We start from the raw sequence: 22,861 nt of genomic DNA, 5'->3' as shown, positions 1-22,861 counted from the left end.
TGTCAGGATCTTGGAGGTGTTTGTTTTCTGATGGTAGTGGGGTGGGAAGTGGTGAAGGGTGGGTTCAAGTAACTCTAGGGTGAGATTATGGGTATTGTAGACCAGTATTGGATTGAGAAGGGGTGAGGTGGATGGTGGCAATCATGGCAGAGTTCACATGTTATCAATTAGTGGTCAGTCCAATGAACAAGACTAACGGAGGAGATGTTGATGGAGGAAACGTAAGTGAGGATCCAATCTATTATCATCATTTGGCATGTGTGGGGGAGGCAACCAATTGAGTGAAGCCAGTGCGGTTGCACTTGAGTCAGCCGGGTCATTGAAACAAAGATTAAAGTCACCCATTTAGATACATTTGGTGTTGGGTTTAATGAGGCATGTGATTAAGAGAGGTATGTCTGATTCAGGGTGGCTGCAGGGATTTGGTTGCTAGTATAGGCGTAGTAGGTTATATGTGGATTGGGCGTTGATAGTGAGTTTAAGGAGCAAAGTTTCATATCCTAGCAGTGGTGTTGTGGGAATTGATCTCATGTGCAAGGAGTATTTGGCAATCAGAGCAACACCTCCTCCTTGTGTGTTAGGGTGGTCAGCTCTAAAGATGGCATAGTTGGGTAAAATGGCTAGCGAGAGAAGGGAGCTTGAAGTGCTATGAAGCCAAGTATCAGAGGTGGCAAGGAGGTCTAAGTGGTGGTCTGTGAAGAGGTTTTGTACTTTGGTGGCGTGGGCTTCCAGTGATCATATTTTTATCAAGATGCAGTTCAGTACTAAAGCCTGACAGCTTGGAGGCAATGGGATAGTGGTGGTAACTGAGATCAGGGGAGCTGGGAATGAAGCATGTGGGAGAGACAGTAAATGGGATGGAGAGTATGGCAGGCTAGCCTGGAGTGTCCAGCATCAACCACAATGGGAAGGGTCAGGCCCAGCATTGTTGAGGTAGCAGTGGTGGTTCTAGCTCGAAACCAGTGTAGTCTTTGTGCCCCAATGCATGGTCTGGAGGGGCCAACTAGGGAGTTCTCTTGTTTGAGTCATATTGTGTGTTTCTGGGCAGTAGCGCGGTCGTCTGGAACCGTATGTGACTGACTAGTCAGGCTGGGTGCAGGGGGCTATGATTTCTGGGCAGCATGAGTGGTTCTAGCGGCTTATTGTCAAGTTGGGTGGGATTAGTGCTCTGCACTGTGGCTGTCTGCATTCATTGGTTTACAGTGTGGTGGTGCAGTAGGAGCAGGGGTAGGAAAGGGGTGGGTGGAGGGTAGTAAAATTATGGTGGGGTGACATTCCATCTTTGGATGCTTTGGGTAGTTTTAAATTCTGGACTCTAACATATATCAGGGAGGAGAGCTGTCATATGGAGTACGCCAAGAGGTGTGCAGCCCTGGAGTTATGGGGCAGTGCTGGCATTATAAAAGGGGTGCGGGTTGGAAGGTTGATGACTGGAGCGCAGGGACAATGAGGATGCTGTGGTATGTGGTTGGGTGTACAGTGGTTTGGCCGGGTTTATGCAGTTCAGTATGTTAGCATGGTAGTGCTGTGAGGCGCTCATATGATCTAGGAAGACCAGTGCTGGGGGCAAGAAAGGGATGGCATGGGAAAATGGAAGTGGGTGTAAGTGGGATCAGAAGGTCTTCATTGTTGCAAGCTGCTTAGTTGAGTGAATGGAGAGTCATGAAGGGCCTATTAGCCACCGCTCTGGGTGGATGAACTCAAGGGGAAGGGCTGCGGATGCAGCGGTCTGGGTGGTAATGAAGCAATGGGCTTGGAGGCAGCGGTGGACATACGAGACATAACTGGCCTTACCTTGGGTACCACCAGTAAGGGTCTCGACATAGCAGTATCTTCCCTCGCCACAGTGTGGTTGAAATTCCGGGATGGGTGTGAAGAGCAGGGAGATGCAGTGACCATTTTTGTAAGGAGGTTGGGCCAGCGAGCCAGCCAAGTCCAGAAAGGGCCAGACAGCGGTCACATCCCTTTGAGGGGGTCCTTTGCATGCTGGATCCCTGTTGCAGCATCCATGTGATACTTTTTTAGCCAATCTGTCACTTCCGGAGGTGGAGCTCGGGTCTTGGGAAACAGGGCTGGGGCAGCGGTGGCCATATTGAAGGGGAGCTGATGCTCTGTGGCCTGGATGCTGATGTGGGTGTCGCAGCACAGTGGACGTGCCGGGGCAGTGGACAGTGACTTCCTTGTGATCCACACAGTGGTCACAGCCCTTTGAAGGGGTCCTTCGAGGGGGCCCCGGCTTCGCCAGCAAACTACCTTTTGTAGCATCCATGTGATGCTTATTTAGTCAATCCGCTGCTTGACAAGGCAGAGAACAGGCTGCTTGGGTGGGGCAGCAGAGGCTATATTGAAGGACAGCTGATGCTCCGACAGTGAGACGGTGGGCCCAGCAAGGCTTACATTCGGTAGACCGTTCCCTGAGACAGGGATGCTGATGTGGGCATTAGAGCACAGTGGATTTGCCTGTGCAGGGGACAGTGACTTCCTTGTGATCCAGACAGGGGTCACAGTCCTTTGAAGGGGTGCTTCGAGGGGCGGGGAAGTTTCACCTGCCAACTCGGTGTTTCAGCATCCATGTGATGCTTGGTTAGCCTATTCGCCACTTGTGGAGGCAGAGCACAGTCTGCTCAGGTATCAGGAAGCAGAGCTGGGGCACCCGCTGACATATTGAAAGGGAGCTGATGCTCCGGAAACGAGACGGTGAACCCAGCAGGGCTTCTCTTTAATAGGCATTCCTCTGAGGCCAGGATGCTTATGTGGTTGCCCCAGCACAGTGGATGTGCTTGGGCAGGGACAGTGCCTTCCTTGTGATCCAGTCAGGGGTCACGGCCCTTTGAGGGGTCCTTTGAGGGAGGCTGGCTTTGCCTGCCGGCTCCCTTTGCAGCATCCATGTGATGCTTGTTTAGCCAATCAGCCCCTACAGGCTTCTCAGGTCTCAGAATGCAGGGCTGGGCTAGCGGCAGCTATATTGAAGGGGAGATGATGCTCTGAGGCCAGGATGCTGATGTGGGTGTCACAGCACAGTGGGTGTGGCTGGGCAGGGGAAAGTGATCTTGTGATCCGGACAAGAGCACATGTCTGGGTTGCTGTTGGTATCCTTGTTCAGATGGGGTATCAGATAGAATATCAATGCTGGACCATCGTTGCAGGATCAGACTAAAATGCAGATGGTATTCCTCTGGTGGAAAGGACCCTCCTAAGTGAACACCTTCCTACAGAACATGCCATTTCAGCTGTGTTTCTCCTCAGCAGAAGAGCTCTCCCATTGTTGGATAATTGGGAAAGCAGTAGGGTTCACAATAAATTATGAAGGGTAAAGCAGGCATGAAACCCTTACTCTCTGTTCCTAGAGATACAAAGCTTAATGGTGTCAAAATAAGGCAGAGCCACATATCTGGGATTGCCATCTGTACTTGTTTAGGGTGCAATATTTTATAATTTCACTGGTGGACTGTCCTTGTGGTGGGACTAGAATGATGAAATGAATGTGATGTCGGTTTGTGTAGTATTCTGTGTCATCACGTTTGTCTGTGACTTTTCATTTTTTCATTCTAGCACTCGCTAAGCTAATTTAATTTTAATTGGATGGCATAAAAAGTTGCCTACATCATATAAGCATAGCTTTATTAACCACAACTAAGCTGTCAAGTTTTCCATTAGATGTAGTCATCATCAAATATCTTCATTTGGATATTTAACTTAATTCTTTGCATTAACATATGCCACAAACTCGGTTCTTATACCATTGAAAACAAAAGCATATAAATACCTGAACAATCACTTTTTATAATGACTTTAAAATATCTTTTAATAATCCCTGTGATTTATAGGACAGTCTTATGAATTGACTACTTTTTCAACCTCACAAAAAATAAGCTGAGTCTCTTAAGGCTTAATGATTCATTTTATGATTAAACGCGTTGTTGGAATATATAGTTTGCCCTCAAAACCGAAAAATAAAATATGCATATTAAAATTCTGCATATTGTATCATCATCTCATTTGAATTTAATAGTCCCCCACGATAGAACTGTGATTGTGATCAAATTATTTAATCCCATCTAGGCCACAGAAAATACATATACATATTACGAGTTACGGTTGCTTAGCTTACCTTAACTGGCGAATTTCAAGGGTTTTTTGGTTTTACTTGGAACCATAACGTCCCGTTTTTTTCACTGAATTTCATAGGTTTTTAGTAGCGCAACTTAACGACAACGTCCCTTTAACAAACTTTTGTTCACTGAATTTCATAGGTTTTTGGTAGCTCACCCTCACCATAATACCCCTTTAACAAAGTTTTCTCACTGAATATAGATATAGATAATATACATTTGATAAATGTTTACTAGGATTCCCTTAGCTTACATACATATAACATAGAAAATACTGAACCCCTTTGCCCCAGCTAGTGATTTTGATGTCCGTGGACCGTGCGTGTGTCCGCAGATGGACGCAGTCACCATCAACACTATGCAAAAACTCAGGGGGTATCTTAAATTATTGTATCATACAATAAAAACACCAAACATGCTAAAAAAAGCACCACATAAATACATCATATTTAAAATGAATAAGAAGTGGACACTGTATATGTAAGACACCAACCATCCACTGAAATAGCATTTGCAATATAATGGAATATACCAAAACAAAATAAATATGCCTCCAACAGAATTAAATCACAGAAACTGCACAGCAAAAGCAAGAGCATACCTACACAGCAGTAACACCAAACGCTTGTAAGAAACTAGTAAGTACTCTACTTTTATTTCATATATTTATAAACTTTCTGTATTATATGTACTAAAACTAATATATATTTATTTTTTTACACAGAAATGTCCAGTACTTTGGAATGGCTGGAAGAAAATTTCCCACGAGATGAAATGATTGAAGCCAGTGATACTAATGGTAGACACAACATTTCTCTATATAAACCAATAAAAAACCATTACTGTATGTGTACTTAACACATTTTTTTTAAAGACCATACAGAAACTACAAATAATATACCAAAAGAGACATTAGAAAATACTCTGCAACAAATGGAATTAAAAATGGATATGTTAATGAAAAATGTCATTCTTATAAAACATTTTGTTAAGGACCACATTAAAGAAAACATTAAAATTCACTGTCCTACATGTACCTGTTCCCCCTCTCCATGTCCCAGCCAACTATCTGCAAACCCTCCCCAGCAATAGAAATGTTACGATGAGACTTCCATCCCTTCCTCCCCTCTCATATATCATGTCCAAACCCCTATTTCACCTGTATTTGTTTCAGTTTCTGCTTCCCCCTCTCTTTTGTAATTGTTATACTGTTATACAATAATAACTTTTTAAGTGTGTTCTTAGTATATGCCTGTGTCTTATTTTTTATAAAATGGCAGTTAGGATGTCCACGGACAGCGCGGGTGTCTGGGGGGTCCGCAACTAACCAAAATGAGGGTGTCCTAAGGACACTATTACTGTTTGTAATTAAAATGGCGGTGTCCTTAGAACACACAAGATGTCCTCCTGTCCGTAATTAACCAAAATGGGGGTGTCCTAAGGGCACTATACCTGTTCGTACTATCCGCAATCAACCTTAGAAGACACACAGTGTCCGAATGTCTGTAACAAACCAAAATGGGGGTGTCCTAAGAACACTATACCTGTTTGCACTGTTCGTAGTTAAAATGAAGATGTGCGCAGGACACTAGATCCGTCTGCATGTCTGTAACTATTCAAATTAAGGTGTCCTAAAACCATCCCCCCTGTTCGCAATGTCCGCAACCAGAATGAATATGTCCGTAGAATATATATCCCGTTCGCCTGTCCGCAAAGTTTTTGTCGTCCTACTACTACAGATTGACCTGGTTTTGCTGCTGTTACTGCTTTTGTTTCAGCTAACCTGATGGCATCCATGGCTGCTGCTGGTACTACTGCTGCCTCAGCACCACCCTCAAAACCTCCACCACCACCACCTCCCCGAGGGCCTGCAGAGGGGAACAGGCATGAGGATGCAGAGGAGGATGAAGAGGATGAAGAGGATGAGGTAGTGGAAGTCCCTACTACTAGCACTCACCGTGAGTCTTGGGTGTGGCGGTTATTTACCACTCTTGATGGACTGCCAAAAGCTCATGTGAACAAGGTGATCTGAACTCAGTGCCGCATGGTGCTGAGTCATGGCAAGCCTGGATCGTATAGCTATGGTACAACAACAATGAAGCAACACCTAAAGATGTTCCACGGTGGGGCTATTTGTATGGTTGTACCTTGCGATAAACGTAGTAGGTTGAGTTCCTCTGCAGCATCCTCTGTTTCCGCTCATGCCACCTCAAGAGACACCTCAAGAGATACTCCTGTGGGACAGCACATCCCTCCAGCTGCCTGGTAGGCCATTCATGATGCTGCTGACCCTTACCTTTTGAGGGTCACAATATTGTGCATATACTGCGATGCAGTACTCTGTAGGAGGGAGAACTTTCAGAGTGCTATCAAGACTGCGGTCACGGAACACGAGATGGATTGCCCACTACCTTAATAAGGCCCACCCTACATCTTCCTCTCTTCACCTGCCCTTTCTTATCCCCGTGATTGGTGTTCCTTCCTTACCTTCCTTTCCCCCCCTTTCCTTGTGTTTAAAAAAACCCAAAAAATATAAAACAACAAAACCCCCCAAAAAAAGGCTCTTTTCGGAGCCGCCTTTCAGAGTTAAAAAATAGAAGTGACAAATAAATATTGAGGGCCCTGTGCATTTTTTAGAAGTCTGCAGACATTATTTGTTTTGGGGTACTGCCCTATCAGACCCATTGCACCTTTCTCCGGGAGGAAGTGGTGGCTCTGAAAAGAGCCTTTTTGTGGTGTTTTTAGTGTTTCAAAAACGTCAAATGGTCAAAATAGATTGCTGTAATTACAAAAAAGCTTGCAATGCTTTTTGTATATTTCGCAGAAAAATCTGATTGCCGGTATAAGTAAGATGTACTCCCTCTCTGCAAAAAATGCTTGTACTACGAAACATAATGTGTTCATTCTGAAAAGAGGTCATACCAACATCTCTCAAAAAGGCACAGACAGCCTTGTTAGCATTGCGCCTTGCTTTCTCCATTTATGGACCAAATGAAAAAGAACGCAGCCACATTTGTCTCTGCGCAATACAGGAAAAAATGACTCTGGAGTTTGGATACATGTCCATGACTTTCCCAAGTCCTTCTTTCATTGCAAATTGCAAAGAGATTTCAGACACATGTCCTAAACTGTTCCCTCGACAATGAATAATAATAATGTCTGGATGACGCTGTGTCACCAAAGTAGCACAGAGAGGTACCAAATTCAGCCACTTCATTCCACACACTCCATGCCAGTGCACTTTCACATGAGGGAATCCAAGATATGCAGCCACTCCATAGTGATCTGCATGCACCTCCAACCAATTTATCCCTGAATCTCCCAAAATCCAAACAATCTGCTTTCTGAAACACAAAGCCATATCTGTCTCCTCTCAGGGAAAAGACTTTCTGACAAACTCTCTCCTACGCAACACACCCAGTAAACCTTATTGACCAATCCCTTGCTCTGCTCAGTCTCATTTGCATGCCTCTCAACCACAAAATCCCTTTATGTAATATTCGCTGTCCGTGGACAAATTGAAAAATCTGAGCGTGGGGAATGAAAATTTAAATAGTGTACCCCATTTCCCCTTTGAGGTTGACTCTGAAAAGAACCTTTTTTTGTTTTTTGCAGATGCTTCAGAAATACCTTTTATTTTATATTGTCTTTTCTTTTCTTATTTTCCTCCAAAAATCTTCACATTAGCTTCTCAAAAGCTACCCTTATGGTCCAAAACAGCATGGCATTTCCCATAAAAGATAAAGACATGCCATCTTCTTTAAAATAAACAACATTACCAGACTCAATGCTCTCATTATTACAAAAGAATATACCAGCTCTAAGCATGAAAGCAAACATGCCTCGGTTCATTTCATACCTAGCAATATTTTGCTGAGGACAAAAAACAGAACTATTGTCCCATATTGCCCTAGGTACTAAACCAGAAAAAATTATCTAGGCAGGTACTTTCATTACTTCCTGAACCAAGTGTTCCAGATCTTCCAACAAAGTAGGGGCACTGACATAGCCCAAATGCAAAGCACTACTATGCAAAATAACCACAATTGGACCGCTCACCCTGCCCATATCTCCACAAACTTGTACAATTCCCTGCACCTTGAAACCAGGCACAGTGCTCCACACCAACACCACTCCTTTAACATCAAAATAGTTTGCCACATTCCTGCATTTAGCATACTGCTCCAAACCATGCACAAACATATCTCCAACCACCAACAACCTGACTTTCTCTACCTCTGCCTACTTCACTACAAACAGCCTCTTTCAACACAAACCACAAACTCAACACCTGATTGGCTGATCCCTACAGTCCTATTTCCATGGCAGATATGTTGAGAAGTCCCGGATGTGGCAGGCCCTGTCCGTGGATAGCCGCATAATACTGGGGCAGCCCTTCTACCCTTTCCACTTCACTCTCTGCGGTATCAGGTAATATAATCGCGTCAAAAATGTTGCAGTAAAAAAATATCACGGCAAAAATGCCGCCGTTTGACCTGGTAAAAGTGTGCCCCATTATACCATTTAAGGGGAGCGGGGGTTGCGGGGTGACCGCTGCATGTTTTACATGGACTGCAGCGCAAAAACTGCAGCATTTTTGCTGCAATATTTAGCTACCACAACAATTTTTGCTACGATTATATCACATGGAACCCTCTCTGCACCATCCCCTCATTGGCTACTGTTAAGCAGTCACACAACCATCCACCAATCACATCCAATAACTATACATCTCACTCCATCATAACAGATCAGCACTTTAGATGTACTATTGATCACTATCAGTTCAATTGGTATGTGAATTCAAAGGACCTACAGCTACAACTACTATAAAAGTGTATTAACCCTCTACCAGTAGATTTAGTATTAGTGCTTCCCATCACCAGCTGCAAACTTTATATTGTCATCTGAAGCCCAGTATAGTAACACTCAAATGCAAGAATAGCCTTCCCAACTTGATGTACCTACCCATTGCACAATCACACACCTCCACAAACATCCTTACCATCATACTCAGACACTCATGCACAAAGCACGCACACACTGCACAACAGCCAAACCCACACTTTCTTTTTTTCTCTAACCGACCCCAAAGAATGCCCACCAAAAACCAACTCTGTAGAAAGCAACATAGAAGTAGAGCAAATCAAAATAAAAGTGTCCAAAATAAGCATCCATCTCTATCAGATTTTGTACAAAAACTTCAAACGAAAAAGCTAATACGGTCATTAAGCAAATCAAAACAAGCTTCCAGTACTGAAACTTTGCCGCCTCTATCAAAATGTAAAACGAAACAGAAAGTGATTACCAAGACTTCAGCTACCACTACTGCTAACACTGTACCTATAAATCTTGATGTAGTGGCAAGTAACAATACCAACAAAAATATTTTACAAAGAAATGTTCTGCCACAGAGTCCTTCAGAACCTTATGAAAACAGGAGAGATATCATGCACACCCCTTAAAACCTACCATAGAAAATTAATCCTAGAAGCTCTCCTAGACAGTACAATCCTTCTCAAAAGGAAATTATTTATTTTAGTTTTAAACAGAATGAAACCATTAACAAAACTATATACTAAACTCCAAAAAAGACTTCTCAATAAATGGAATACCAATAAAAATAGCTTCTTATAAATCAGTGTTGGTGAATAGAGTCACACCACGAGCACAGCGTCATATTTTAATGAAGAAGCATTTAAACAAAAGCAAACAAACCCAATTGCCATACATAGCAGTGGACGAGGGTATGACAAACTTAATAACACAATTATGGAACAAGAAACTCTGCTCACAAAAACTTCCCCAGAAAACTCAGTAGCACCTCTCCATTCCACTGAACCAAAACATCCAGTCTACAAATGGCCGTGCACATCAATGTGTAACATTGCCAAAAAATCTTTCACATTTTTACGCCAGTTCCTCAATCGGTATGTAAAAAGCAAAGACAAATTCAAAATGAAACTACTAGAAAATATGGATGCCTGTCCTGGCGCAAATACACAGGACTACAAGGACATTCATTAGCCTGCATTTCAGGACCTATTTGCAAAAGCACCTTCCATCATATCAAAATGATATCAACACATCATTCAACTATAAGAAATCTAGTCCATAAACTCTACTATGCTAAATGTCCTGCTTTAGCACTAGCCAATTTAAATAACAATTTTCTACATGGTACAGCCAAACAACTACTCGAAGAAATAGAGCATATCCAGAGAAAATATTTTGGAAGTGAAAGCAACTTACAAAATGCAATAACATTACAACAAACTTCTATTACACACATACAATAAACCAATACTAAAGTTTAAAACTATATCCACTGAAGTACCAAACCATGTGTGTGTGTGTTGCCGCAGGACTTTCTATAAAAGTAGCACGAAAACTGTAGAAATAACATACACAATAGAAGACAGCGAAGATTCCAAATGGGTCCAATTAGCTCTCTACCTTATAGCAGAAAAGAAATACGAAATTACTGATCCCTTAATACTTTGCAATTACTGCACTGCACAACTTGACAACAACCAAACTCCTTCACGTGCTGTCACAAATAACTTGGAATTATTCTCACTACCAAAACCCCTGCAACAACTCAATTTATATGAGAGCATCATAATTCAAAGAGTGCACACATTTCAAGCAATAATACACCTTCAACCAAAAACAGAAAGATTATCTCCCTCTGAATTAGTTAAAGGCATTTGTGGCAAAGTAGTTTATTTACCATTAGATCTTAAAGAAAATGTACATACTTTAGGAGTGCAACATCGAATAGATCAATCTTTAATTGTCTTAGTAAATGGCGTACCTACAAAAGACAAAACTATTTGGCAACAACTCATGGACTTACATAAGGTTAGACAAGCCCTGAAATATCTAAAAAAACAACAATGAATACTACAAAGAAATTAATATTGAAGAAAACCTGAGAGAAACCATTGAAATAATTCAAGAGTCACAGGAAACTGGCCAATTTCAACTTCTAAATCCTGCTACAGAATCCAATATTTTAGACCATTATACAATTCATCCTTTACACTCTAAAGACACTATAGATGATGCACTGGAACACACAGTTTTCCCAAAATCACATTTTCCTTTGTTTTGTGATTTGTTTAGTTTGTCTATTTTTGTTTACTTTTTTTTTATTTTTCCTTTTTTGCAGCATTGTCTTTTTCGTGTTGTCATTTCTATTCTTTTATGGTTTACTCCCCAGCTTGGACATTGCAACATGCCCAACCATAACAATAGAAGCAGTGAGGATGACATCACCATGTGGGTGGACAATCCTTTACCACAAAGGAAGAAGCACACAGGCATGAAGAAAACTGCAGACTGTTTATGCCTTCTTTAAAGTGAAGGAACACCCCTCAAGGAAAGAGGTGGTGGAGGTAATGTGCACCTTCTGCAACAAGGTTCTAAGCTGTGGGCCTTCCAATATTACGGCTCAAAGTCTGGTAACATTGATAATGATTAACTATCTGGTGAGAGTCCACTGGGAAGATGTCAATGATGGATATTCTAAAGCCCATGAACATCACAATAGAACCTTCATCCACCAGAACAGCAACAATGCCAAGTGGAAATGAAGCGTCTACATCAGCACTGACTCCTCTGTTACCGACACCCGACCTTTCCAGGATGCAAGTCATGCGTAAATGATGCAGTCAAGGGAGATGCCACAATTAAGCAACGGCTAAAATTAATCGCTCAAGATCATATTACCTGTCATGCTTAGTATGTTTTCCCCTTTTTATTCTAAGAAATAAAAAAAAAAAAAAACTAAATATATGGTGGATTTTATTTATTTTAATTCCCTTTGTTAAATGTTTCATCCTTATGTATTTTCCTCCCCTAGTCCACCCAACTCTTTTCATCACCCAAAATGGTCCTTTTAAGGGACACCTTTTATACTACAAAAATACATAAAATTAACCCTTTAAGTGCCATGGGTATTTCTCCCCAGTGCCAGAGCCTTTTTTGGTGATTTTGGTATGTGGCCATTCAATGGCTTGTAACTTTTTTGTTACATGAGATATCTCAGCCAAATTTGGCTCCTTTTTTTCCCACATGTTGGCAGTCGTAATGCCACCCAGGAATTCCAGGTTGCTGTAGGGGGGTGAGAGAAAATAAGGAAAAAGTGCGAAAATTTTGGGTTTTTTCAAAAAATGCCAATAAAATGATGTACAAAGAAGCCTGTGGTTTTTTCCTTGTAAGAGCTAGGAACAAATGTTTTGCTGTGCTGAGTTCCCCAATGTGTTGGCTTTCAGGAACAGGTTGAGTGGAAATGGAAAAATATTATTTTGATGGGGTTATCAACCGTTTTGTGAGAGGTAGGCGATTTTTACCCTTTTTGCCAATTGGACATGCATGGACGGAATGGAAGAAAAGGGCAGGAAAGCCAAATTGGAGGACAGAAAGGCATATATTTCTGAAAAGTAGACAAAATTCCAAGTTTAGGAAGGGGTGATTTGCATAGGTCAGGCAACAACTACGTAGGGGAAACTGCCATCGAATGGGGGAAAAGCGGGAAAATGACTGGAAAAAAGGTATGTGTTGGACATGGTTGGCTTGGTACGGCAATGGCTTCTATGAATTTTGAGAAAAGCAATGCTCCGCTACATTCCCCCGACTCTTGCAGTTAGGAGAGCATACCATTTTTGTAGTGTTTTTACAAAACAAGCAATACCACAAGCCAAACACTGAGCCATGGTACACAGGAGTTTTATGCTCACGGCCTGACCAGACGCACTTAGCATGTGTAAATTGGGAAAACCAATGTGGTGAGGAAGCCATACATTTTTTGAAAGAGCACAGGCAGACCTTTTCAAGGGTAGGTGACTTGTGCAGGTTACAAAAGTGTATGGTGGCTAAAGCAGCGACTAAATGTAGGTCACATTTGGGAAAAGAAAGGGTTGTGAGACAAAGGGCTCCAGCAAATGGGTGAAAACGTTATGAAAACCACACAAACACAACACATGGCCTACCGTCCCGCGTTCCCACAGGTGTCCCGAAGAAAACGGTACCCCACATGTGTGGGTGCACCTACCTGGCCGCCAAGGGGAAAGCCTAAAACACAAGTAACCCCAAGTCTGTTTTCAGAGCGAAATCTCAGACATTCTGCCGACCGGCACAACGTACAGATATGGGCCTCGGGTGTCCAAGCCACCAAGGAAAACGGGGAACCCCATGCATTTTCGAAAAGAGGACACCCGTGGGAATCCGCAGAGGTATGATTTGCGCACATCGCCCCAGAATGTTTTACCCAGACAGCCCCGCAAAGTCCGAAATGTCGGGAAAAAAATGCTTTTTCTGCACATTTCGCTCGGCTCACCCATCGAAACACGCCCCCAACAACACATGGCCTACCGTCACGCGTTCCCACAGGTGTCCCGATGAAAACGGTACCTCACATGTGTGGGTGCACCTACCTGGCCGACAAGGGGAAAGCCTAAAACACAAGTAACCCCAAGTCTGTTTGCAGAGGGAAATCTCAGACATTCTGCCGACCGGCACAACGTACAGATATGGGCCTCGGGTGTCCAAGCCACCAAGGAAAACGGGGAACCCCATGCATTTTCGAAAAGAGGACACCCGTGGGAATCCGCAGAGGTATGATTTGCGCACATCGCCCCAGAATGTTTTACCCAGACAGCCCCGCAAAGTCCGAAATGTGGGGAAAAAAATGCTTTTTCCGCACATTTCGCTCGACGCACCAATTGAAACACACCCCCAACAACACATGGCCTACTGTCACGCGTTCCCACAGGTGTCCTGATGAAAACGGTACCTCACATGTGTGGGTGCACCTACTTGGCCGCCAAGGGGAAAGCCTAAAACACAAGTAACCCCAAGTCTGTTTTCAGAGGGAAATCTCAGACATTCTGCCGACCGGCACAACGTACAGATATGGGCCTCGGGTGTCCAAGCCACCGAGGAAAACAGGGAACCCCATGCATTTCCGAAAAGAGGACACCCGTGGGAATCCGCAGAGGTATGATTTGCGCACATCGGCCCAGATTTTATTACCCAGACACCCCTGCAAAGTCCGAAATTTGGGGAAAAAAATTTATTTTCCGCACATTTCACTTGACGCACCCATCGAAACACGCCCCCAACAACCGTGGCCTACCGTCACGCGTTCCCACAGGTGTCCCGATGAAAACGGTACCCCACATGTGTGGGTGCACCTACCTGGCCGCCAAGGGGAAAGCCTAAAACACAAGTAACCCCAAGTCTGTTTTCAGAGGGAAATCTCAGACATTCTGCCGACCGGCACAACGTACAGATATGGGCCTGGGGTGTCCAAGCCACCGCGCAAAACAGGGAACCCCATGCATTTCTGAAAAGAGGACACCCGTGGGAATCCGCAGAGGTATGATTTGCGCACATCGGCCCAGATTTTATTACCCAGACACCCCTGCAAATTCCGAAATTTGTGGAAAAAAAACGCATTTTCCGCACATTTTGCTTGATGCACCCATCGAAACACGCCCCCAACAACACATGGCCTACCATCACGCGTTCCCACAGGTGTCCCGATGAAAACGGTACCTAACTTGTGTAGGTGCACCTACCTGGCCGCCTAGGGGAAAGCCTAAAACACAAGAAATCCCAAGTCTGTTTTCAGAGGGAAATCTCAGACATTCTGCCGACCGGCACAACGTACAGATATGGGCCTCGGGTGTCCAAGCCACCGAGGAAAACAGGGAACCCCATGCATTTCCGAAAAGAGGACACCAGTGGGAATCCGCAGAGGTATGATTTGCGCACATCGCCCCAGAATTTTTTACTCAGACACCCCCGCAAAGTCCGAAATTTGGGGAAAAAAACGCATTTTCCGCACATTTCGCTTGACGCACCCATCGAAACATGCCCCCAACAACACATGGCCTACCGTCACACGTTCCCACAGGTGTCCGATGAAAACGGTACCTCACATGTGTGGGTGCACCTACCTGGCCACCATGGGGAAAGCCTAAAACACAAGTAACTCCAAGTCTGTTTTCAGAGGGAAATCTCAGACATTCTGCCGACCGTCACAACGTACAGATATGGGCCTCGGGTGTCCAAGCCACCAAGGAAAACAGGGAACCCCATGCATTTCCGAAAATAGGACACCCGTGGGAATCCGCAGAGGTATGATTTGCGCACATCGCCCCAGAATTTATTACCCAGACAGCCCCGCAAAGTCCGAAATTTGGGGAAAAAAAACGCATTTTCCGCACATTTCGCTTGACGCACCCATCGAAACACGCCGACAACAACACATGGCTTACCGTCACGCATTCCCACAGGTGTCCCGATGAAAACGGTACCTCACATGTGTGGAAAGCTTAAAACACAAGTAAAGAGAGAAAACAGGGAACCCCATGCATTTCCGAAAAGAGGACACCCGTGGGAATCCGCAGAGGGAAACATGTGTGGGTGCACCTACCTGGCCGCCAAGGGGAAAGCCTAAAACACAAGTAACCACAAGTCTGTTTTCAGAGGGAAATCTCAGACATTCTGCTGACCGGCACAACGTACAGATATGGGCCTCGGGTGTCCAAGCCACCGTGGAAAACAGGGAACCCCATGCATTTCCGAAAAGAGGACACCCGTGGGAATCCGCAGAGGTATGATTTGCGCACATCGGCCCAGATTTTGTTACCCATACACCCCTGCAAAGTCCGAAATTTGGGGAAAAAAACGCATTTTCCGCACATTTCGCTTGACGCACCCATCGAAACACGCCCCCAACAACACATGGCCTACCGTCACGCGTTCCCACAGGTGTCCCGATGAAAACGGTACCTCACATGTGTGGGTGCACCTACCTGGCCGCCAAGGGGAAAGCCTAAAACACAAGTAACCCCAAGTCTGTTTTCAGAGGGAAATCTCAGACATTCTGCCGACCGGTACAACGTACAGATATGGGCCTCGGGTGTCCGAGCCACCAAGGAAAAGAGGGAACCCCATGCATTTCTGAAAAGAGGACACCCGTGGGAATCCGCAGAGGTATGACTTGCACACATCGGCCCAGATTTTATTACCCAGACACCCCTGCAAAGTCCGAAATTTGTGGAAAAAAAACGCATTTTCCGCACATTTCGCTTGACGCACCCATCGAAACACGCCCCCAACAACACATGGCCTACCATCACGCGTTCCCACAGGTGTCCCGATGAAAACGGTACCTCACATGTGTAGGTGCACCTACCTGGCCGCCTAGGGGAAAGCCTAAAACACAAGAAATCCCAAGTCTGTTTTCAGAGGGAAATCTCAGACATTCTGCCGACCGGCACAACGTACAGATATGGGCCTCGGGTGTCCAAGCCACCGAGGAAAACAGGGAACCCCATGCATTTCCGAAAAGAGGACACCCGTGGGAATCCGCAGAGGTATGATTTGCGCACATCTGCCCAGATTTTATTACCCAGACACCCCTGCAAAGTCCTAAATTTGGGGAAAAAAACGCCTTTTCCGCACATTTCGCTTGACGCACCCATCGAAACACGCCCTCAACAACACATGGCCTACCGTCACGCGTTCCCACAGGTGTCCTGATGAAAACGGTACCTCACATGTGTGGGTGCACCTACCTGGCCGCCAAGGGGAAAGCCTAAAACACAAGTAACCCCAAGTCTGTTTTCAGAGGGAAATCTCAGACATTCTGCCGACCGGCACAACGTACAGATATGGGCCTCGGGTGTCCAAGCCACCGTGGAAAACAGGGAACCCCATGCATTTCCGAAAAGAGGACACCCGTGGGAATCCGCAGAGGTATGATTTGCGCACATCGGCCCAGATTTTGTTACCCATACACCCCTGCAAAGTCCGAAATTTGGGGAAAAAAACGCATTTTCCGCACATTTTGCTTGACGCACCCATCGAAACACGCCCCCAACATCACATGACCTACCGTCAAACGTTCCCACAGGTGTCCCGATGAAAACGGTACCTCACATGTGTGGGTGCACCTACCTGGCCACCAAGGGGAAAGCCTAAAACACAAGTAACTCCAAGTCTGTTTTCGGAGGGAAATCTCAGACATTCTGCCGACCGGCACAACGTACAGATATGGGCCTCGGGTGTCCAAGCCACCAAGGAAAACAGGGAACCCCATGCATTTCCGAAAAGAGGACACCCGTGGGAATCCGCAGAGGTATGATTTGCGCACATCGGCCCAGATTTTATTACCCAGACACCCCTGCAAAGTCCGAAATTTGGGGAAAAAAAACGCATTTTCCGCACATTTCGCTTGACGCACCCATCGAAACACGCCCCCAACAACACATGGCCTACCATCACGCGTTCCCACAGGTGTCCCAATGAAAACGGTACCTCACATGTGTAGGTGCACCTACCTGGCCGCCTAGGGGAAAGCCTAAAACACAAGAAATCCCAAGTCTGTTTTCAGAGGGAAATCTCAGACATTCTGCCGACCGGCACAACGTACAGATATGGGCCTCGGGTGTCCAAGCCACCGAGGAAAACAGGGAACCCCATGCATTTCCGAAAAGAGGACACCCGTGGGAATCCGCAGAGGTATGATTTGCGCACATCTGCCCAGATTTTATTACCCAGACACCCCTGCAAAGTCCTAAATTTGGGGAAAAAAACGCTTTTTCCGCACATTTCGCTTGACGCACCCATCGAAACACGCCCTCAACAACACATGGCCTACCGTCACGCGTTCCCACAGGTGTCCTGATGAAAACGGTACCTCACATGTGTGGGTGCACCTACCTGGCCGCCAAGGGGAAAGCCTAAAGCACAAGTAACCCCAAGTCTGTTTTCAGAGGGAAATCTCAGACATTCTGCCGACCCGCACAACGTACAGATATGGGCCTTGGGTGTCCAAGCCACCAAGGAAAACAGGGAACCCCATGCATTTCCGAAAAGAGGACACCCGTGGCAATCCGCAGAGGTATGATTTGCGCACATCGGCCCAGATTATATTACCCAGACACCCCTGCAAAGTCCGAAATTTGGGGGGAAAAAACGCATTTTCCGCACATTTCGCTTGACGCACCCATCGAAACATGCCCCCAACAACACATGGCCTACCGTCACGCGTTCCCACTGGTATCCCGATGAAAACGGTACCTCACATGTGTGGGTGCACCTACCTGGCCGCCAAGGGGAAAGCCTAAAACACAAGTAACCCCAAGTCTGTTTTCAGAGGGAAATCTCAGACATTCTGCCGACCGGCACAACGTACAGATATGGGCCGCCTCGGGTGTCCAAGCCACCAAGGAAAACAGGGAACCCCATGCATTTCCGAAAAGAGGACACCCGTGGGAATCCGCAGAGGTATGATTTGCGCACATCGGCCCAGATTTTATTACCCAGACACCCCTGCAAAGTCCGAAATTTGGGGGAAAAAAATGCATTTTCCGCACATTTTGCTTGACGCACCCATCGAAACACGCCCCCAACAACACATGGCCTACCGTCACACGTTCCCACAGGTGTCCCGATGAAAACGGTACCTCACATGTGTGGGTGCACCTACCTGGCCGCCAAGGGGAAAGCCTAAAACACAAGTAACCCCAAGTCTGTTTTCAGAGGGAAATCTCAGACATTCTGCCGACCGGCACAATGTACAGATATGGGCCTCGGGTGTCCAAGCCACCGAGGAAAACAGGGAACCCCATGTATTTCCGAAAAGAGGACACCCGTGGGAATCCGCAGAGGTATGATTTGCGCACATCGGCCCAGATTTTATTACCCAGACACCCCTGCAAAGTCCGAAATTTGGGGAAAAAAACACATTTTCGGCACATTTCGCTTGACGCACCCATCGAAACACGCCCCCAACAACACATGGCCTACTGTCACGCGTTCCCACAGGTGTCCCGATGAAAATGGTACCTCACATGTGTGGGTGCACCTACCTGGCCGCCAAAGAGAAAGCCTAAAACACAAGTAACCCCAAGTCTGTTTTCAGAGGGAAATCTCAGACATTCTGCGGACCGGCACAACGTACAGCTATGGGCCTCGGGTGTCCAAGCCACCGAGGAAAACAGGGAACCCCATGCATTTCCGAAAAGAGGACACCAGTGGGAATCCGCAGAGGTATGATTTGTGCACATCGCCCCAGAATTTTTTACCCAGACACCCCTGCAAAGTCTGAAATTTTGGGAAAAAAACGCATTTTCCGCACATTTCGCTTGACGCACCCATCGAAACACTCCCCCAACAACACATGGCCTACCGTCACACGTTCCCACAGGTGTCCCAATGAAAACGGTACCTCACGAGTGTGGGTGCACCTACCTGGCCACCAAGGGGAAAGCCTAAAACACAAGTAACTCCAAGTCTGTTTTCAGAGGGAAATCTCAGACATTCTGCCGACCGGCACAACGTACAGATATGGGCCTCGGGTGTCCAAGCCACCAAGGAAAACAGGGAACCCCATGCATTTCCGAAAATAGGACACCCGTGGGAATCCGCAGAGGTATGATTTGCGCACATCGCCCCAGAATTTATTACCCAGACAGCCCGCAAAGTCCGAAATTTGGGGAAAAAAAACGCATTTTCCGCACATTTCGCTTGACGCACCCATCGAAACACGCCCCCAACAACACATGGCCTACCGTCACGCATTCCCACAGGTGTCCCGATGAAAACGGTACCTCACATGTGTGGAAAGCCTAAAACACAAGTAAAGAGAGAAAACAGGGAACCCCATGCATTTCCGAAAAGAGGACACCCGTGGGAATCCGCAGAGGGAAAGGGGAAAGCCTACAACACAAGTAACCCCAAGTCTGTTTTCAAAGGGAAATCTCAGACATTCTGCTGACCGGCACAACGTACAGATATGGGCTTCGGGTGTCCAAGCCACCGAGGAAAACGGGGAACCCCATGCATTTTCGAAAAGAGGACACCCGTGGGAATCCGCAGAGGTATGATTTGCGCACATCGCCCCAGAGTTTTTTACCCAGACAGCCCCGCAAAGTCCGAAATGTGGGGAAAAAAATGCTTTTTCCGCACATTTCGCTCGACGCACCCATCGAAAAACGCCCCCAACAACACATGGCCTACCGTCACGCGTTCCCACAGGTGTCCCAATGAAAACGGTACCTCACATGTGTGGGTGCACCTACCTGGCCGCCAAGGGGAAAGCCTAAAACACAAGTAACCCCAAGTCTGTTTTCAGAGGGAAATCTCAGACATTCTGCCGACCGGCACAACGTACAGATGTGGGCCTCGGGTGTCCAAGCCACCGAGGAAAACAGGGAACCCCATGCATTTCCGAAAAGAGGACACCCGTGGGAATCCGCAGAGGTATGATTTGCGCACATCGGCCCAGATTTTACTACCCAGACACCCCTGCAAAGTCCGAAATTTGGGGAAAAAACGCATTTTCCTCACATTTCGCTTGACGCACCCATCGAAACACGCCCCCAACAACACATGGCCTACCGTCACGCGTTCCCACAGGTGTCCCAATGAAAACGGTACCTCACATGTGTGGGTGCACCTACCTGGCCGCCAAGGGGAAAGCCTAAAACACAAGTAACCCCAAGTCTGTTTTCAGAGGGAAATCTAAGACATTCTGCCGACCGGCACAAGGTACAGATATGGGCCGCGGGTGTCCAAGCCACCGAGGAAAACGGGGAACCCCATGCATTTTCGAAAAGTGGACACCCGTGGGAATCCGCAGAGGTATGATTTGCGCACATCGCCCCAGAATTTTTTACCCAGACACCCCCGCAAAGTCCGAAATTTGGGGAAAAAAATGCATTTTCCGCACATTTCGCTTGACGCACCCATCGAAACACGCCCCAAACAACGCATGACCTACCGTCACGCATTCCCACAGGTGTCCCGATGAAAACGGTACCTCACATGTGTGGGTGCACCTACCTGGCCGCTAAGGGGAAAGCCTAAAACACAAGTAACCCCAAGTCTGTTTTCAAAGGGAAATCTCAGACATTCTGCCGACCGGCACAACATACAGATATGGGCCTCGGGTGTCCAAGCCACCGAGGAAAACAGGGAACCCCATGCATTTTCGAAAAGAGGACACCCGTGGGAATACGCAGAGGTATGATTTGCGCACATCGCCCCAGAATTTATTACCCAGACAGCCCCGCAAAGTCCGAAATGTGGGGAAGAAAATGCCTTTTCCGCACATTTCGCTCGACGCACCCATCGAAACACGCCCCCAACAACACATGGCCTACCGTCACGCATTCCCACAGGTGTCCCGATGAAAACGGTACCTCACATGTGTGGGTGCACCTACCTGGCCGCCAAGGGGAAAGCCTAAAACACAAGTAACCCCAAGTCTGTTTTCAGAGGGAAATCTCAGACATTCTGCGGACCGGCACAACGTACAGCTATGGGCCTCGGGTGTCCAAGCCACCGAGGAAAACAGGGAACCCCATGCATTTCCGAAAAGAGGACACCAGTGGGAATCCGCAGAGGTATGATTTGTGCACATCGCCCCAGAATTTTTTACCCAGACACCCCTGCAAAGTCCGAAATTTGGGGAAAAAAAACGCATTTTCCGCACATTTCGCTTGACGCACACATCGAAACACGCCCCCAACAACACATGGCCTACCGTCACACATTCCCACAGGTGTCCCAATGAAAACGGTACCTCACATGTGTGGGTGCACCTACCTGGCCACCAAGGGGAAAGCCTAAAACACAAGTAACTCCAAGTCTGTTTTCAGAGGGAAATCTCAGACATTCTGCCGACCGGCACAACGTACAAATATGGGCCTCGGGTGTCCAAGCCACCGAGGAAAACGGGGAACCTCATGTATTTTCGAAAAGAGGACGCACGTGGGAATCCGCAGAGGTATGATTTGCGCACATCGCCCCAGAATTTATTACCCAGACAGCCCCGCAAACTCCGAAATTTGGGGAAAAAAACGCATTTTCCGCACATTTCGCTTGACGCACCCATCGAAACATGCCCCCAACAACACATGGCCTACTGTCACGCGTTCCCATAGGTGTCCCGATGAAAACGGTACCTCACATGTGTGGGTGCACCTACCTGGCCGCCAAGGGGAAAGCCTAAAACACAAGTAACCCCAAGTCTGTTTTCAGAGGGAAATCTCAGACATTCTGCCGACCGGCACAACGTACAGATATGGGCCTCGGGTGTCCAAGTCACAGAGGAAAACAGGGAACCCCATGCATTTCCGAAAAGAGGACACCCGTGGGAATCCGCAGAGGTATGATTTGCGCACATCGGCCCAGATTTTACTACCCAGACACCCCTGCAAAGTCCAAAATTTGGGGAAAAAACGCATTTTCCGCACATTTCGCTTGACGCACCCATCGAAACACGCCTCCAACAACACATGGCCTACCGTCACGCGTTCCCACAGGTGTCCCGATGAAAACGGTACCTCACATGTGTGGGTGCACCTACCTGGCCGCCAAGGGGAAAGCCTAAAACACAAGTAACCCCAAGTCTGTATTCAGAGGGAAATCTCAGACATTCTGCCGACCGGCACAACGTACAGATATGGGCCTCGGGTGTCCAAGCCACCGAGGAAAACAGGGAACCCCATGCATTTCCGAAAAGAGGACACCCGTGGGAATCTGCAGAGGTATGATTTGTGCACATCGCCCCAGAATTTTTTACCCAGACACCCCTGCAAAGTCCGAAATTTGGGAAAAAAAACGCATTTTCCACACATTTCGCTTGACGCACCCATCGAAACACGCCCCCAACAACACATGGCCTACCGTCACGCGTTCCCACAGGTGTCCCGATGAAAACG

Source organism: Ambystoma mexicanum, chromosome 6q, assembly GCF_040938575.1.
Source record: "Ambystoma mexicanum isolate Mex_15411 chromosome 6q, UKY_AmexF1_1, whole genome shotgun sequence".
Taxonomy (NCBI): Eukaryota; Metazoa; Chordata; class Amphibia; order Caudata; family Ambystomatidae; genus Ambystoma; species Ambystoma mexicanum.
This window is presented reverse-complemented; position numbering follows the sequence as displayed.